We start from the raw sequence: 18,234 nt of genomic DNA, 5'->3' as shown, positions 1-18,234 counted from the left end.
TAAGTGTGGTGTATGCCACTTAAAGCAAATAGCCATTTTCGTTGAAAATCTTTTTAAAATATGTTACTCTATTCTGACTCATCTTAAACAAAGCTATTAACTGTAATCTGACGTTTTATGGTGAACTCTGGGTCAATATTAAGCACATTGATTACCGTGCTGTGCTGCGAAGCAACAAGGCTTTCATTGGCCCAAGTATTACATGGGACCAGTTGACTTTGTTTTTTCAATTCTCCTCCTTCTAAACATTTAGCGATGAGAACTCACATATATCAAGCAAAATTAAACTCTTAGATAAGGGTATAGGGGAAAAGTGTGTGTGTGTTGGGATGTGGGGGTGGGTGTTGGCAACGTCCCTAGCAGCTGTCCTGAGGTTCCCACGGAAGCCAAAATGGCCTTAGGTGGCTTGAGCGCTTTTCCCTTTGCCCACTCCAAGGAGGTAATGCAGCACAGTGGTTAGGATCCTGGGATTTGGATTTCACTGCTTTCTGTGTGTCCCAGGACAAGTTATGTAACTTCTCTGAATGTTGCTTACCTCATCTGTAAAGCAGGCATACCCGTATGGCCTGTCTCACCTGGTTATCGTGAGCATAATATGATCTGGTGAAGGGTGCTCAGCCCAGTGCTTGGCCCCAGTGGCCCTTCAATGACAGGTGACACTTGTGATCACTTCCTTAGGTCTTATAGACCTGACAGTGCTAACTACAATCATACCCCTTCCCTACTCACACTCACCTCCTAACCCTTTTCCCCAACATTTTATATCTACACTGTCTTATTCATGCATCTTTTAAAATTTTCAGATAATAAAATGTAAGCTCCACAGCAGTAGGATTTTTGTCTCTTTGTTCACTACTAGAACAGGGTCTGGTGTTTGGTGGGCGCTCAATGAACACTTGTTTAATGAGGAATAAATGAATTCGCCAATGAGGGTGGGGGGTGGACGGCACTGGTGAACAGCACGTGGGGCACCATTCCCACCATGAAGCTTAGCGGATAGAAAGATCACACGGTTTCCCCTGATTGTCCTATTTTTAAAGCCCTACAAGCACTCGAGGTGGTGATTAGATACTGCCTCAGACTGTTCATTGATTGCTTCCTGAAGCCCAGTGAAGCAGGAAAAACGATGTCTCCTGTGAGCGCCACCTGCACTTGTAAGGGTGGCCCCAGAACTTGGTTTTCTTCCGGCGACTGTGTTCGCATCTATTCTTCCTGCAGCTTTATGAGCAGACAGGATAAGGACTCCCTCTGTTCTGTAGTTCCAGGGCCGATGGCAAAGCCCTTTCATCCTCTCAGATTCTTTCCCGAACACCAATGGGAATTTTTTTTAAGACTTTATATTTTTTAAAGAAGTTTGAGGTTCACTTTTTCTTTTTTTTCGAGACAGAGTCTCACTGTGTTGCCCAGGCTAGAGTGCCGTGGTGTCATCCTCGCTCACAGCAACTTCAAACTCCTGGGCTCAAGCGATCCTCCTGCCTCAGCCTCCCGAGTAGCTGGGACTACAGGCATGTGCCACCATGCCCGGCTAATTTTTTTCTATATATTTTTAGTTGTCCAATTAATTTCTTTCTATTTTTAGTAGAGATGGGGTCTCGCTCTTGCTCAGGCTGGTTTCAAACTCCTGAGCTCAAACAATCCGCCCGCCTCAGCCTCCCAGAGAGCTAGGATAGATTCACTTTTTATTTTATTTTTTTGGAGCAGTTTTAGTTTCAATTTTAGGAAAATTGGGAGGAAGGAGGAAGGTACAGAGACATCCCAATGGGACTTTTACAATCTACAAGTACTTTCTTTCAGCTGAAAGTTTGGATATCTGTAAAAATGCAAACAGCTTTTTGCAGGGTCAACATTTTTACTCCGTAAAATGGGTGTGGGATCTAATCCACAGATATGTTGGAATATGATGTGTGTGTGGGACTCTAGGCTCAGGAAAAAGGGAGAGAGAGACAGAGAGAGAAGAGGTCATTGGGGTCAAACCAATTTTTTTATTTTGCCTAAGCCTGTCTTGCTCAGCACCAGTAAGCAAATATCCTCTGATATAAAGCACATTTTAGTTCTTTAGTTAAATAACTCTTTAAGAGACCTTTTGCAGAAAGTTCCAAAAAGGTCACAATTTCACACTGTTTACTCATTAACTTAATCCAAGGAAGATAGAATGCTGGTTGGAGTAGATTCGAGACCCTGAAATAACTGCCAAGATGTTGTGCTGTCTGGCTGCTATCTGGGATGAGAAACACGGAGGGGGAGTACTATTCTTAAGTGTTCTCTTGGGCAAGTTAAGGCAGGATGGCAGAGAGGAAGAGTTAGAGATTCTGCATCTCAATATATTCAAATCTTCAACTCCAGGTCCTCACAGTCTTGGGGCATTGAAGGGAAGTCGCTCAGAGTAGCCCTGGGTGCCAAAAAGGAACGGAGGATGCCATCAAACCAGGCTGTGCCCTGTCTTTCCTAAGAATCATGACAGCTCTTGCTATCAGGAGCTAAAGAGTGAAATTGTTCTCCACCCGTGGTAAAGTAAGGCCTTATTCCAGGTTTGTGGTTTCTTTAAGATGTGAGCATGGTGAGCTTTAGATAATTCAGGACTTTTTCCTCCTTTAAACCTTCCCGAGCTGTACACTGCCTTTAAGAACCAGGGAAAAAATGACCTTCTTCCCACATTGCCTGACCTCGTGAGGGATTCCCTTATTTTTCAGTCCATTCTGTGGATGAAACATGTTCCAGTTCTCATGCATTTTCGACAAGTAGCCTCGGACTGTCTTCCAGCTATTTCAGGTATTTCATGTGTGAATCAGTTTCCTGAAGGCAAATAATCCTTTTCTGTTATTGATTACCATCATAACTCATGCAACTTTCCATACCTAAAAACACGTGGCGTGGATGCAAGAGAAACAAAGTTCCACTCTGTGCCCCAAATCATCACTGCGGACTGGTCCTGAGTATACCTGAAATTTCTACAGTAGTCATTAAGAGATTTTTTTTTTGTTCTAAATACATATTTCAAGGTATGATACTGATTGAGAGAGATGGCATAATTGTGAGCTAATATATTCATTCACTTACTTACACAGGGGTTTTTACTGTGCGTTTACCGTGCATGAGGCACACCGCTGGGTAGACTCAGGGGGTGTTGTAAAGTAGAATCAGAGACGGCCCTTGCCCTCCAGGAGTGTGGCAGCCATCAGTCATCCTCACCAATATATCTAATCGTCCTTACTTGTGGGAGTGAGAAGGTGACCTAGTAGGGTTGCATTTGCTCTTCCCTGTGTTCGGGGCCAGGGCACAGGACTAGTTCTGGCTAAGAAGTTATGGCAAGAATCATGTGGGTTAAAACCTTTGAAATTTGGGATTGCTTGATGTTGCAGCATAATCTCACCTATTTTTGACTGATATAAACAGCTTATCCTTTTAATATAGGAAAGAAAGATGGGCATAAACGATTGTAATATAAGGAAATTGTTTAGGGAGATATAGCCAAATTCTTATGGAAACAGTTTTCTTCAATGTGTAGCATATTAGTGAAGGTCCACTGGAAGAAGTAGCAATGGGGCTGGGCCTAGTTTAGGGAAAAATAGCAATTCAGACAAGAGCATTCCAGAAACAGTTGGAGCCCAAGTCTGGAGGTGGAAAGAGTTAATATTCATAGAGTGTTTGTAGAGAGTAATTCAGACTGAATCACAATTATACTAATAATAACAGCTGCTATTTATTTTATTTTATTTTGAGCCAGAGTCTCGCACTGTCACTCAGGCTAGAGTGCAGTGGCATCATCATAGCTCACTTCAACCTCTAACTCCTGGGCTTAAGCGATCCTCCTGCCTCAGCCTCCCCAGTAGCTGGGACCACAGGCGTGTGCCACCATGCCCGGCTAATTTTTCTATTTTTAGTAGAGATGGGATCTGGCTCTTGCTCAGGCTGATCTCAAACTCCCGAGCTCAAGTGATCCTTCCACCTAGGCTTCCCAGAGTGTTAAGGTTACAGGGGTGAGCCACCACACCAGACAGCTGCTGCTTATTGCACGTGCTCACCATGTGCCCACCATGTGCTGTGTTCTGTGCTAAGTGGTTTGCATCAATTATTACCATCCACCTTCACAGCACCCCTGGGAGGTAGGTACTATTAATATTAGTATCCCAATTCTACATGGAGGAAACTGAGGCTTTGGGGGGTTAAGTAACATGCTCAGGCTCCCACAGCCAGCTGATACCACTGCAGAAACTTAAATTCCAGCCTGACTCCGGAGTCCATGCTCTCAAACGTGATGTCATTCTACGTCTGAAAGCAGGCATTTTAGCAGTTACTGAGTGTAGGGGAGAGTCTGGGGCTATGTGTCAGCAAGACTCGGTTTATCCGTGAATGCAGCTCTGCCCACTGCCATGGAGCAGGAAGCAAGCCCAGGGAGGTGAGCAGTAACCCAGCAGGAACAGAAAGAAGGCAGTCGAGGGGAGTGCTTGGGTCCATTAGGGGGCGCCATGTGCCTTCAGACTACAAGGTTGCCCTTGGCTGTGGTTTTCCAAGACCCTTCTGCGGTCTTTGAATTCTAGAAGATACTGCAGGAAACAGAGCTCCAGCTCCAGAAGTCCCCCAAACTGGGTTCCTTGTCTCCCATCTTCAGTTTGTCCTGGCCCTCCCCATCTCTGGGTTATGGAAATGAAATTTCCATGAGACATTTGACCCTTCAGTTTGGGTTTTAAAAGCCAGCCAGAAGTAGCTTCCAGCTGCAATTTTTGAACCAACTCCAGCTAGACAGATGTAGCTGCTCGTCTGGGCCTGCTCACTTGCCCTAGAATAACCCACCACCAGCACTTTTGCCTCCGTAACTCTACTGATATGCTTCTTTCTGCTGCTTTAAATTATCCTCTACGTGAAATGCAGCCTCATCTCTGCACCCTACAGCATCTCTCATCTCTGACTCAATCTCCTCTCCTTCAAGTAGACCCTAAGCCCCTCGTGGGCAGGCACTGTGCTTTCTGCTTCACCTGCAGACCTTAACCCTACCCCAGGGACATGGCAGAGGCTGGGTGAAGGCTTCGGCTGCCTCAAGCCTACTTTACTTCCGTCTTTTCTGATGCCATCGACTGACTTCTGTTCTTCCTGTTACTTTCCTGTGTAACCAGTAGAACACCCTAACATCTGTATCTCCTAATGTGAACCACTATTCTTTCAGACCCGTGTATTTTGAAGGCTTTTAAATTAGCCCTGGGTTCAAATCATTGAGTTATAATTTTCTAGCTCAGACCTCTTGAGCTTGTCACTTAAACCTCATCTGCAGAATGGAAAGATAGTGATGGCAACCATGTACTGTTATGCAAGGATAAATGACAAATAAAATACCCAGCACCTGACACATATTGAATGCTATATGGGTCTTTCTAATCCCCAACTCTCCCTCTGTTGTATTTTCAGGCCTTACTAAAAACAACCTGGTCCATCTTCATCTACTAAATGCACCTCCCCTTGTCTCTGCTCAGTTCCTTTTACTGCCTGTTTGAGCCCAGTGTCTCATCCCCCTGGGGAGAGGGGCTGGGGTGTGTTTCTTCGGAAAGTAGTAACCCAAAGGCACATACCTTGCTGTGGAGCCAGCAGCAGCCCGCTCCATCAGCGTGTGGCCCTGTGATTCCTGCACACTTCAAAGCGTTATCAAGTTGCAGGGAATTTGGTAGCGCTAATCAAACATTTGCTGTGCACCACCTGGAACTGGTGTGTACTTTAAGATAATGTCTAGCTTCAGATTGGATGCTGGTGATTAGAGCAGTAAATCAGCCCCACTTCGTGGTTGCAGGTTTTCTTGGCCCACTTAGCGCATTGGAGCAGATTTCAGCGTGCAGATGTTTTTCAGCTTCCCTTTTCATCTCTGAGGAGAACAATTACAATATCCTGATGTTCTCCTGCCATCCAATTATTCCCATTTTGCTTCTGCATTTTAACTCATCGATAATAAAAGGCGAGAGAAGCTTGAAAGCCTCTGTGCCGTGCATCTTTGTTCGAAGGTGTCATTGTGGTGGTAACCTGTGTGTGGTTTTCAGCTGAGTGAGACCCTGGTTAAGGTCTCGCTGGAGTCATAGGGGGACTTTCACCTAATTGAGGGCAATTGGCTATTTGGGTTTACACTCACATCCCGTCTCTCTGCAACACTCGCTCACACATACACGCACCCTCCTGGGTCCTCAGTTTCCTTGTGGTAAATTTCCATTTGCAACATAAGATGCAAGACAGGTTGCTGCTGCTGTCGGGGCAACACAGGGATAGCTGCTGGGCAGCGGGAGGTGGGGGTTGGGAAGGACGGAGCACCTTGTGGGGGTAGTTGGCTACATACCACCCAGCAGAGGGCAGCAGTGCCTAACAGTCAATCCTGAATCCCTTCCCTCACTCAGAGACAGGCTAAAGCATGTTGCGGTGACTTTGGGGAGTTATCTGCAGTCCCTAGAAAGTGGGAATGTTCCCTTATGAGGGGCTGTGCTGATTCCTACTAAGGAACATAGAAAAATCCTAGAGCCAGGAAGCCATTTAGGGAGCAAAGACCTGACCCATTCATTTTACAGCAGGAGGATTTGTTCATGGACTCTCAGGCTAGTCCTGGGAGGGTACTTTTCAGGATGCCATGCTGTTCCTCACTTTGAAGGTGAAATCACCAGCTATGGGAGGTGGGACCAGCATATAGCAGCCAGAGGAGAGGGTCTAGGTGGGCTCCTTACATTCTTACCCCTCCTTTTAGTGCTGTGGGTCAGTCCTAGTGGTTTAAGAGAAAGTACAAAGGCTTCTAGTCTCAGCGCTCTCATTTTCAAACAAATGCAATTTACCTCCAGTCTCTATTTCCCTGTGTAGCACCTATGCTAGCATGTGTCGCCATCTAAAAGCAATTCTCTTTCCCCTCCACTCAATCCAGGGACTCTCCTTGACTCTCTCAACTTGTTCATTTTCTGGGGATTTACCCTTAATATTGGCCTTTCTTCTCAAATCCATCTTGCAAAAGAATCTCAGATCAACCTCACTCATCCTTCTCCCCTCATGTCACTGCCAGGGGCTTCTTGGGGGCTTCAGGGAGGAGAGGGGAGGGAATCCATGGGTTCAGAAGTGGAGGATATTAGGAAGCTCAGGCAAGCAGAGCCCAGGGCAGCCACCCAAGGATATTTTTCAGATTGCTTTCCTGTAACATCCAGCTGGGACAGTGGTTTAGAGATTTTGAATCATAGAACAACTTGGGGCAAGAGTAAGCCTGGGTGGCAGGTCTAAATTGGATCCAGAGCATCACGAGAACACGAACACCTGAAGGCCTGTGAGAGCCCCAAGAGTCGAGGGAGAAGCAGAAACAGCAAGGGAGGTGGGAGTTTACCCAAAATAAATCTTGGCTATATCAAACTTTTGTTTAGGGCCATCAGGGAGGCTGTAGAAAAGACTTCTGCACTGGCCAGGTAGTTGCTTGGGCGACCTCTAAGCCCATGTCAACCCTCAGCCTCTGGGATTCTATGAGCTGGGTGGAGTTCTGAAATGCCTTTGATTGAAAGGCATTTCACATGGTCATTACATTTCCCACTTGCAGCTGGGGAGCTGTTTTAGTATACAGTGGGCCAATTTGCTCTATTTTCCACACCTGTGCTGCATAAGGCCCTCCTGGGTACTTCTGGGAGCTGCAGGGGATTGTGGGAAAAGCGCTGTACTTGAATCAGGAGGCATGGGTCTTGGTCCTACATTTCTCACTAACCCATTGTGTGATCCTCGGCAAGTCACTTTTCCTCTCTGGTTTTTAGTTTGCTTTTCTATCAAATACAGGGGTTGAAATACATCAGGGAAGGCAAATGTACAGCACAAATGAAGCCAAGCAGGCTGTGCCCGTAGCACACATGGCTATTAGACCAAAGCATTCTTTCCTACTGAACAAGATTCAGAATGCTTCTCAGCACTGCATTTTAAAGAGCCGTGGTCAACCAAATAGAGCTTTTCGCTGGGGTTAGAGCTGTGTGTCATCACTGGACTAGACAATTTTAAAGGCTATTTGCAGTTATAAAGTAAACTCTTCCCCTGTCATGTATTACCAATGAGTCATACAAGAAAACGGACATCTACAGCTCTTATCAGAAGAGCTACATGAAATATAAAAAGAGATATTTGAAAGTATTGGTGTAAATCAATTAAAAGTATTTAATAAGTGCCTATCAAGTACCCAGCACTTTTATAAGTTCTTTATAGAGTGATTCTGCCTAAGTGACAAGTATTTCAGGTGCTAATGACAATTGACTTAAACACACTCCGACCCATAAGGCTATATGATTCTTTTTTATAATGCAGGGTAGAAAATCACTTAGTCTCCAAATACAAAAAGTGGGGTGGAGGAAGTTAAGTACTATGAAGAATTAGGGAGGCATAATATGGTGGCTAAGTGTACTGCAGACCGAGTCATTTAGACTAATGCTAGCATAAATGCCTGTTTTGTATGAATTATCCCCCTATACCTTCAGGAAGCTTAGAATCCCATTGTCCTATACCCCTATTATTCTACTCAATAGATTCTGCCATGTATTACATTTCTGTAAAAGTACAAGCTCTTTGAAAGTAGAGCTTGTATTTAATTCCTCTCTGTACATATTCTCAGAATCTAGCACAAGTGTTACTCCTAAATGTTCCTTGAATTGAGTTGAAACCAAATTTCGTCCCCAGTCAGTCTTATGAGGAGCTTACGGCAAATTGGATGATCCATATAATTGGATCACTAAGAACTATGCTCAAGACAAGCAGAAGAAGAAAGAAAGAAAACATTGATTCAAGTGTAGAAGTCTTCAATTGGCTCAGGTCATGATCTAGACGCAAAAAAATATATATATATATTTGCCCCAGTCCTGTGTCTTTTTGGCTTCTATGGTGACTATGGTCAACAGACCACAGAAAATAAGTTCCGGAGGTCTTTCCCTCTCTGATCATTAATTTTCTCAACTATAAAATAAGAGGTTTGCTCAAGAATATATTTAATGTTTTCCAAATCTAACATCCAATGATGTTTTAATTCAAAAAGTCCGAAGTTATCTATTAACCACATATATGCCAATCATCACTATCCAAATGTATTGCACGAGATAGATTCAAGCATGTCAGGTTCTGCCCTACCAGAGAGCTCAGTTCTAGCTGGTAGAGGGGATAATTCACACTTTAACAAGTACAGAGCACTGGCTGGCTTCCTTTGTGAAGACAGGTTTACCAGAAGAGTTTAAGAACAGCTTTCTCAGAGGATGCAAGCTATAAAACCATAGGTAAGATTTCCCTTCTCAGGGCTGAGAGCCTAACAGTGCTCAGGACAATTTAAGAAAGTCTACAGGTCTAGATCCTGGAGAACGGAGCAGGGCAAGGCAGCACCACATTTATCAAACAACTTCAGAGTCAACGATGTATTTTCACAAGTGTTGCCACTTTTCATCCCTGATGACAAGGCTAAGAGTTGTTATTTCTGTTTTCTAGATTGGGGAAATGAGCTTCAAGAAGGTCAAAACATAGTTAAATTGATTTTGTAAAAGAAAGAAAGAGCAGCTTCTAATATCCAAAAGCTGGCCTGGCAATTACAGCCAGGCCATATTATTCTCCTATTGGACGTAACCAATCTCAAAGGAATACTAACCTCAGATAAGGTTAATTTAAGACCATGAAAAAGTAAGACAAAGCAAGGCCACTTCATAATTTTGTCTAAACGTAGACAAAAACAAGGCCACTGTGCCGCCCTAACATACCAAACACTCCCTCTCTTGGATAAAATGAGTGACTTCTACTTTCTAGTTATAGATTTAGCCTCATTCTCACTGCGGACATGATTTACCGAGATACCCAATCACAGACTAGTCTCCACTTTCTGATAGCATCCAATCTTGAGCAAAACTTTATTTCCTTAGGCCCTCTCCCAAATCACCTAATCAAGGCCAAAATCTTATAATAGGTTCTTTCTAACAATCTCTTGCTAAGATGCCCCAGGATTTCCCATGGTGTGCGCTCTCCCTTGCTACAAAATGTACAGTAATAGACTCAACTGGGTCAACCATAAGTGTGTTCGATGGTTTTTGGCTAAAGGACATTGACAGTTTCTATAAGGATAAATGAGTTGTCACGGTCATTCAGTTAGTAGCATTGGTCTTGTGATATCTGGGCCCTTGTTCTTTCCAGGATGCCACATTACCGAAGGAAACAAGACAACTGTCCCCACCACCGCCATAAGAGAGAGGCCCAGAAGATGTAGTGGCAGCTGCCATGAGATAGTTGAAAGGCACTGGAGTGTGAGGGGAATGAATCATCTTATTAGTTCTATTTAAGGTGCTATTTCAATATTTCAAATCCCTTTCAGATCAAATGATCCCAGTTGAACCTTATATTACTCTGGTGAGAAAGGTGGGGTGGGCATTACCGGGCCATCGGACAGGTGAAATGGGAAGTGATTTACATGGGGCCCCTTAGGTAGTTAGTGGAGAGCCCCTTATCTACTCTACCCTACTCCTCCTACAGGTCTGGGCATGAAATGGAGTATACACATGCCATTGTTTTTGGTCATGGTCAAGTTCTGTGATAATTGCCAAATTAGAGGATGGGAGACTCAGTGGGGAGGATTTTCATCTAAAATGGGCATGAAGGTTTGAAAGAATCACACACTAAGTGTGAGTGAACAGTGATGCAGCTTTAATAAAATTTGATGCACTCTTAGGCTTCATTAAAAAGCAGATGAGGTTCACACTGGTGAAAGTCACTATCCAGGCAGGCTGTTTTAAAGTATTTTGTCCAGATCTGGGGACCTTTTACAGGATCATGGGTAGCTGGAGTGCATTCAGATAAGAGTGATGACTCTGAAGACTGGTTTGGAAACCAGGTCGAAAAAGGAATGGTTAAGGGAAGGAAAGTGGGAGCAGTTAGCGTGGGGAACAGTTCCGTGTGGTGGAGATATGATAGCTGTCTTCAGACATGGGAAAGGCCATCACACAGAAGAGAAAATAGACTTTCGCTATGTTACATTTGGAGGCAGAATTAGGACCAGTGGGTGGAATTTATAAGAAGCCAGCTTTTGGCTCAATATAGGAATTGTCTTTTTAACATGGAAAGCTATCCAACAATGTAGATGGCAGTAAGCCTATTATTCCTGAGGGAATTTAAGTATAACCTGGAGGACATTTTCTGGAGGACACTTGAGAGCAGAGCCTGGGCTTGGGGAAGGTTTGTGCTCCACAACATCTGTGGTTGTTCTACCTCTGATATGTCTACTTGGGTGGCTTTAGGCACTGTGTTAGGCTCTGGGTGAAAGTTAGGGTGAGGTAGGGAATTCAAGGATTGATACAATACAGTCACTTTTCTATGTTGTGTTTGATCCTTCACTACCTTGGATTTTAATTTAGTTAGTTTTTGGTCATATATCATCTTCCCATCAGATTCATTTGATAAAACTGTATCAAGCACATATGTGTTCCAGGCTCTGTGAATACCTTGGTGATTAAAACAGACATGGCCTCTCTTCTCATAGAGTTTCATCATGACCTTAAACATGAGAGCAGGAACTGTAATAAAATCTAATTTAAAGTCTCACAGAGCATTAGTAAAATGTTAGTTCATTAGCATGGTTGCATATGGGAGGGTAAAGTAGAATTCAGCACAATTGATGTTCAACCCCAGACACTTTCTGCTGAATCACTTGCCTCCTCCATCAAAACTACTTCCAGAAGTTTTTGAAGTCAGTTTTCACTAGAGATAGGGGATGACCATCCAAGTTCAATTCTAAATGTTAACTGTGCTATAATAGCTCATAGATTCTTCTCAAGAAGTAGTTCAACCAAAGATTTTACTCTGGAGACAGGAATAAAAGGCACTGTCTTCAGACTTCTTTACCAGTAATTCAATTCAGTTCAGTTCAATTCAATTCAATTCAATCCGATTCTTAATAGGAGCCTTTAAGGCACTATGCTAAATACCCCAGAGAATTCAGAAATAAGTAAGACCTAGTCCCTAGCCTTAGGAGTTTACTGTCTGGTTTGGAGCCCACAGATAAATAACCATAAATTCAAAGTAAAGTATCTAAGTGCCTTAAGGGAGAAATAAGGAGATAGAGATTGCAATGGTTTTCTGGGTTCAAGAAGGAAATGCAATTTCACAGGAATTTTGAAGAATGTGCACATTTTTATGGTGATAGGGGGTGAGGATCAGGATCTTCTGGGATGATGGATGAGCAAGCCACAGAAATGAGAAACTGTGGGATTTCTTTGGAGGGATTCCTGTAACTGGAAGGTTGGTAGGTAGTTGCAGGATGTGAAGTAGGAAGATGGGGCTGCAGAAGACAGAGGGTTGGATGTCCAGATCAAGGGTTCATTTTAAGTTGAGTAGATAGCAGAGAATCATGGAAGGCTTTCGTCCTGAGAAAAGGTGTAATCATAGTCATAGCATAGAAAATGTGCCTCTGGCAGTCTTGGTTGGATTAGAAGTGGAGGTGACAAGGCAGGTGTCTAAGAGGCAGAGAATACTCAGACCAAAGGGTGGACAAGTGAAATGGAAAGAAGGGGGTGGATCTGAGATGCTGAAAAAGGAGAACTATAAGGCTTCAGCTTTGGGATAAATGTGGTTGGGAAAGGATAGGGGGAATGGAAGAAATGGGGAAGAGTAAGTGCTGGGCAGAGATCCAATGGGAAGGGCTGGGTTTTTGACATTGGTTTTGAGGTGCTGTTAGGACTTCAGGTTGAGAGTTTACTTGGAAGTTGGAAGCAGTGTCTAAATCTTGAGATACGAGTTGGGATTAGTACCAGGAATTGACAAGTTATGTGGGCAGAAGCCAGTGTTGTATGAAAAGATAGAACCATCAAGGGATTGAATGTAGGGGTCCTCGGAAGATTTGGGGGAAAAACCTGCATTTGGGGAAAAAGAAGAGAAGAAGGTAAAAAAGACAGAGAGCCGGGTTTGTGATGAAGTCATCACCAATGAGCAGACCATAGGAAGCAGAGGAGACATTTTAAGAGAGGTAGGCTGGTGTCAGTAGATCAGTGTACAGGGTCAAGGAGGATCAGGAATGAGAAATGGTTTTCCATTTTGGCAATTCCAGATGTTTCGATGACCTTTAGAAAGCAGCATCAGAGCATGGTGGAAGAGGCAGTCAGATGGCCATGAGCAGTTGAGGCTGTGGAGGGAATGATGTCAGCCACATTTGAAAGGGGATAGGAAGTGAAGAAACACTTTGAGAGGACAACAGGGTTGACAACATATTTTATTAAGACAGGAGAGATAAGAACCTATTTTTAGGAAGAAGTAGGTAGAAAGTAAGAGACTAAAAGTATGAGCAAGAGAAAAGGACCAAAAATCTAGTTGTAAGGTCTCTATTGCATCAACAGTCAGAAATCAGGATTCATAGCTCCAGAAGTTGCCATTTCCCATGGGCAGATAGCTGGCTTACAAACCTAGTCCCAGAGCCACGCCTTGGCTCACTATGTCACCTGCTCTAGGGATGTTCCCACCCTGTGCCCATCCCACTACCATTGAGAACTCTCTTTAAATGCCCCACCTGGGGGTGATCTCTCTTTCCTCTGAACCCCTGTTGCACTAACAGCAGAACTACCCAGAGTATCCTAGAATGATTTTCTTTCCTGAGTGTTTGTCTTTCCAACTAGACTCCTGGGGGCTAGGAACAGGTTTTATATTTCCCTTAATTCTCAGTAACCCTTACCAGAATCTGAGCACAACAGTATCTTAGAGTCATAGAATTAAGTTCACAAAATCCAGTACCTCATTTCCCTGATGCGGAAATTAAAGTCTGGAGAGGCTCCTGACTTAGTTTACTCATTATGTCATTTGTCAAATACTCACTGAGCATTTATTTGTGGCAGATATTATGCAAGATGCTCAGGACCTCAAGGAGACAAAAAGAGTCACAATCTAGCTTGGAAGAGAGATGTAAACAGAGCAGCAAAATACAAAGCGTACAGAGTGAAATGGTGGGGAGCAGGAGGAGCTGCCATTAATTAAATAGGGGAATTGAGGTTAAGTCCAGAAAAGCATCAAGGAGGAGGAACTATTTTCCCTGTACCTTAAAGAAAGATCAAGCACTGTCTTGTTAAAGTCCGTGCCAAGGCATAGGCCAAACCTCCCAGACTCAAGCGGCTACTCTTCCAACTTGGGCGATGGTTCATTGCATGATTGAGTAACCGAACTGATGGCTCAGTCCGTGGCCATAGTCTCCACCCTCCCCTGGCCAGCAGGTACATGTACTGCTGTGGACATGTACTGCTGCTTGTTAGATATCTGGGTGAGCGAGGAAGCCACCTCCAGGGAGGGGGAGGAACAGGATGGAAGTGGTGAGGCTGCCTATGATTGGTTTGAGATAGAAACGAAAGGGAAGGGGTTGGGAGAGTGTTGTCAAGGATTGCTCACACCACCTGTCCCGCACTCCCTCCATGCTAGTGGTTCAATAGTAGTAGTATTACCTTTGTAAAACTGAAGCTTTATTTATTCAAGCGCATGTGCGCACAAGCATGTGTGTGTGTGTGTGTGTGTGTGTGTGTGTGTGTGTGTGTATTCAAGGGTCTCTCTACTTCCAGAACAAAGGGGCTCAGGCCCAACCTAAGGGCTGTATCTTTAGGTTAACACACAAACGCCACCTTGTTCGGTATCAGATGTTTTTGGTCGGAGTCCCCCAATCCTCCTGCCTTGCAGTCCTAGAATTTAGTTCTCTAGGTTAGAAGTTGGGATCAGCAAGATGGGTTCAATCCAGAGAGATGGAAGGCAGGGGAGGGAGAGCTAGGGACAATTCCACAATGAAGGCTGAAGTTTTTAGCAGCAAAAGCCCGTTCAGCAGCAGAGACATGTTGGCATCTCAAGGAGGGCTTGAGGCTGGGAGTCTGCAAATGGCTTGTGACCTTGGTTTTGCCTCTGTCAATACAGTAACCTCGGGGAGCCTCTAATGCCTTCTGGATTTCTTACTCCTCATCCTTAATGTGAGAGGTGGGGGTGGGAGTGGCGACTGAACAGCCTCTGAGATCCCTTCCAACTCTGGTGGTCTCCAGATTTCTAATTGGAACCCCAAGAAGGCAGCAGCTTGTCATTCTCTCTTCTCACCTCAAGAGGAGTCAGAAAATATTTGGCTCTGGCTCTTTAGCATGGGAAGGGGTGGCCCACAGACATCACAGTCGAGATATTAATAGATTATTCCAAATGTTATATTTGCATAGATGCACCACTCATTATGCAGATTGCCAATTATGAATTATTTGTTCTTTCTTCCAGGGGAGAAGCTATTTATTTGCAAACTGCACACTGGTGACTTTGGGCAGCCTGGAGACAAGCCCCTCACTCAGCACATCCCTTCGCAGGGCTCTCTGCAATGACTTGTGCTTTGACACGTTCTTTAAGAGCCAGGTGAGGTCAGCAGTGGGCGCTGGGTAGGGAGGTGAGGAGAGGGAAGCCAGCGACAGGATTTTAAGAGGAACACTAAAATTAGAAGGTCTTGAGGTTGTCGTGATCAGATGGCTAATGTGAAATGGAAATAGTTTTGCTCTAAGTTAGGCGCAACCCACAACGTGCTCACTCCTTTTTAGCCACAGCATTTCTTTTGTCCGGACAACGAAGATCAGATCCCTTCCTTGCAAGTCAAAAAAACACCAACTTTAACAGTAGCCTTTACTAGTAACCACTGATTGAGCACTAACTATGTAGGGACACTGTCTTTTAAGTCCTTTACCTGAGTTGCCTCATTTCATCTCACAGCTATTAGGAGACACTGAAGCTTAGAGAATTTACATACTGGTCCCATGCTGGGCTGGTATTTGATCACAGGCTGTCTGATCCCAGAGCAGTTAACCACTATACTACACTCTTCCTTAGACACTTAATACTTTGACCGTGGGCCATTTTTCTCATGGCCATATATAAACAGGAGACTGAGTTCTGTGGGCATGCAGGAATAGGAGCATCTGATATAGTGCTCTGGTCATCCTATTAGACTCCAGTGCTCCACTTACGCCTCTAAATCTGAGAGTAGCCTGAAGTTGGCTCCAGAGGGGGCTCGCAGGTGATTAATGAGTTTTTAAAAGGGGAAAGAGGGAGGGCTGTAGGGACTGTTTGCTATGAAGAAAATGAAGAAGGTGAGAGAATGTCTGAGGCAATAACTGCACCTAGGGTTGGAGTGTATAAAATCATAGACTCTTGGAAGGAGGAAGAAGCCTGGAAGACACCTAGTCTAATATACCCCATGCAGCAACCAGGCTAGAAAGAGCTCTGAGCTGAATGACACAAATGTGTGAAGATAACGGGGCAAGGGGAATTTTCTCCCAATGAGAGGGAAGGACAAGAGGAAGTTGATTAATGTGTCCAGACCTAAGTATGGCGTCATAGGACACACACGGAAATGAGCCCCGTTCTCAGGGTGGAGCTGGTTTAGTTGGGTTTTAAGACTTCAGGATGAAACAGACTCCACAGAGAGTCTACAAGCGACAGAAGTGTGGTCTAGAGCTGTTCTGTTTAATCTGGTAGCCACTAGCCACACGCAGCTATTGAGCATTTGAAATGTGACTGGTCCACATTGTGCTGAAAATTTAAAACTACTTACTAAATGTCAAATACTTAGAATGAAAAAAGAATGTGAAATATCTATAGTGTTTTATACTGATTATATCTCAAAATACTATTACACATATATTAGATTAAATGAATATTATTGAAATTAATTTCATCTTTTTTGAAACTTTTTAAAATGTGGTTACTGGAAAATTTAAAATTACATAGGTGGCTTGAGTTATATTTCTCTTAGATTGTGCTGGCCTAGATCCTGGCCACCTTAGGTGCAGTGCATGGACTATGAGCACAAATCGCAAGTGCCACCTGGGAGCTCATTAGGGATACAGAAACTCAGGCCCTGACCTGGGCCTGCAGAATCAGAATTTTCGTGTTGACATTACCCCAGTTGATTTGTATGCACACTAAAGTTTGGGAAACATTGGCCTCAACCAGTGACCCCATGTCTCCTTTGTGAGTTGGTCTGTTTTAGTCTTCGCACTGAAACAATGCTGGCTCTGGCAGTAACTCCCTGATCAGATCCCTTCCTCAACCAAGAACAAGTCCATCCTCAGTCTAACCTTAAATTTCCCATCTATCACAAAAAAAAGAGCTGCAGAGGATCTCCAGTTCTATCTACATGCTATGACCTTATGATTCCAATGTGGAAATTTTATCTGATGAAAATTAATTACTCCTCATAGCATTTAATTTTAGAATCTCTAGTTACTAGCCAAGGTCTTATCTCAAAAGGTAATACTCTTCCAATTCTTTTCAAGAACATTTGTTAATTCTGTACCAGATAACCCCGTTCTATGTCCTTTTTAAAACTTTATCTAGGTATTCATAATTATCAATGAATTTACTTGTAAAGCAAGTAGTGGAGAGTTTAGTGTTCGTAATATAGGCATTTAGTGGAGAGAATGTTCAGACACGAAGCCATCAGACACTTACAACTGGTTTTTTGAACTTCTTCTCTGGGCTAGATCTGCACAATGAACACTAATTGATTTCTCTTCATTAGACAGACAGTAAGCAAACACTAAGGGAGACAGAAAACACAAGGGTTCAGAGGATGGCTCTGGAGTCAGAAGGACCAAAGTTTCTATCTAGGCTCTGCCTGTATGTGTAATCGTGGATACGTAATTTTACCGAGCACAACCTCAGTTTATTTCTCTGCTAAAAGGATTACATGGTGTCACTGTTTATTCACTCAATAGATTGTATAAGGATTAGATTACTTTAGTATGCTATTAGGGCTCAATAAATATTGGTTATCACCATTGTTATTTTTATTATTAATATTATTAGTTGAAACTAATATAGTATGGGGCTAGATGTTATATGGGTGAAAAGAGTCATAGGACAGGGTCTCCTAACTGTAGTTGAACACCACATGGGGGAAGTGGAATTTGAAATGATCTTTGAACTACAACAAGATTTGGAGAATGGAAGATAATCTACTTTGCTGTCCAGAAGGGCAGAGTGGGAATTATGGTGAAAAAGGCTCGTTGGATCCTTTTTGGGGAAACTGAGGAAGAAGGGATGTTTCAGGACTACAGGATTAAACATTTTTGACTCGTGTTGGGAAAACGAGTGTCTTCACCACTAAACCAGGGTACACAGTTCCTTTACCTTTGGGCGTGTTGTTTTGTTTTGCCTTGGGGGACAACAGATTATCCCATCAGGCCCGTCTCCCTGGCCTGTCTTCTCCTAACCGGAGTATTGGCAGTGGGATCCTGCTCCCACGCTGACATT

Source organism: Propithecus coquereli, unplaced genomic scaffold (genome assembly GCF_000956105.1).
Source record: "Propithecus coquereli isolate 6110/MARCELLA unplaced genomic scaffold, Pcoq_1.0 Scaffold181, whole genome shotgun sequence".
Classification (NCBI taxonomy): domain Eukaryota; kingdom Metazoa; phylum Chordata; class Mammalia; order Primates; family Indriidae; genus Propithecus; species Propithecus coquereli.
Note: the sequence above shows the minus strand (reverse complement) of the source record.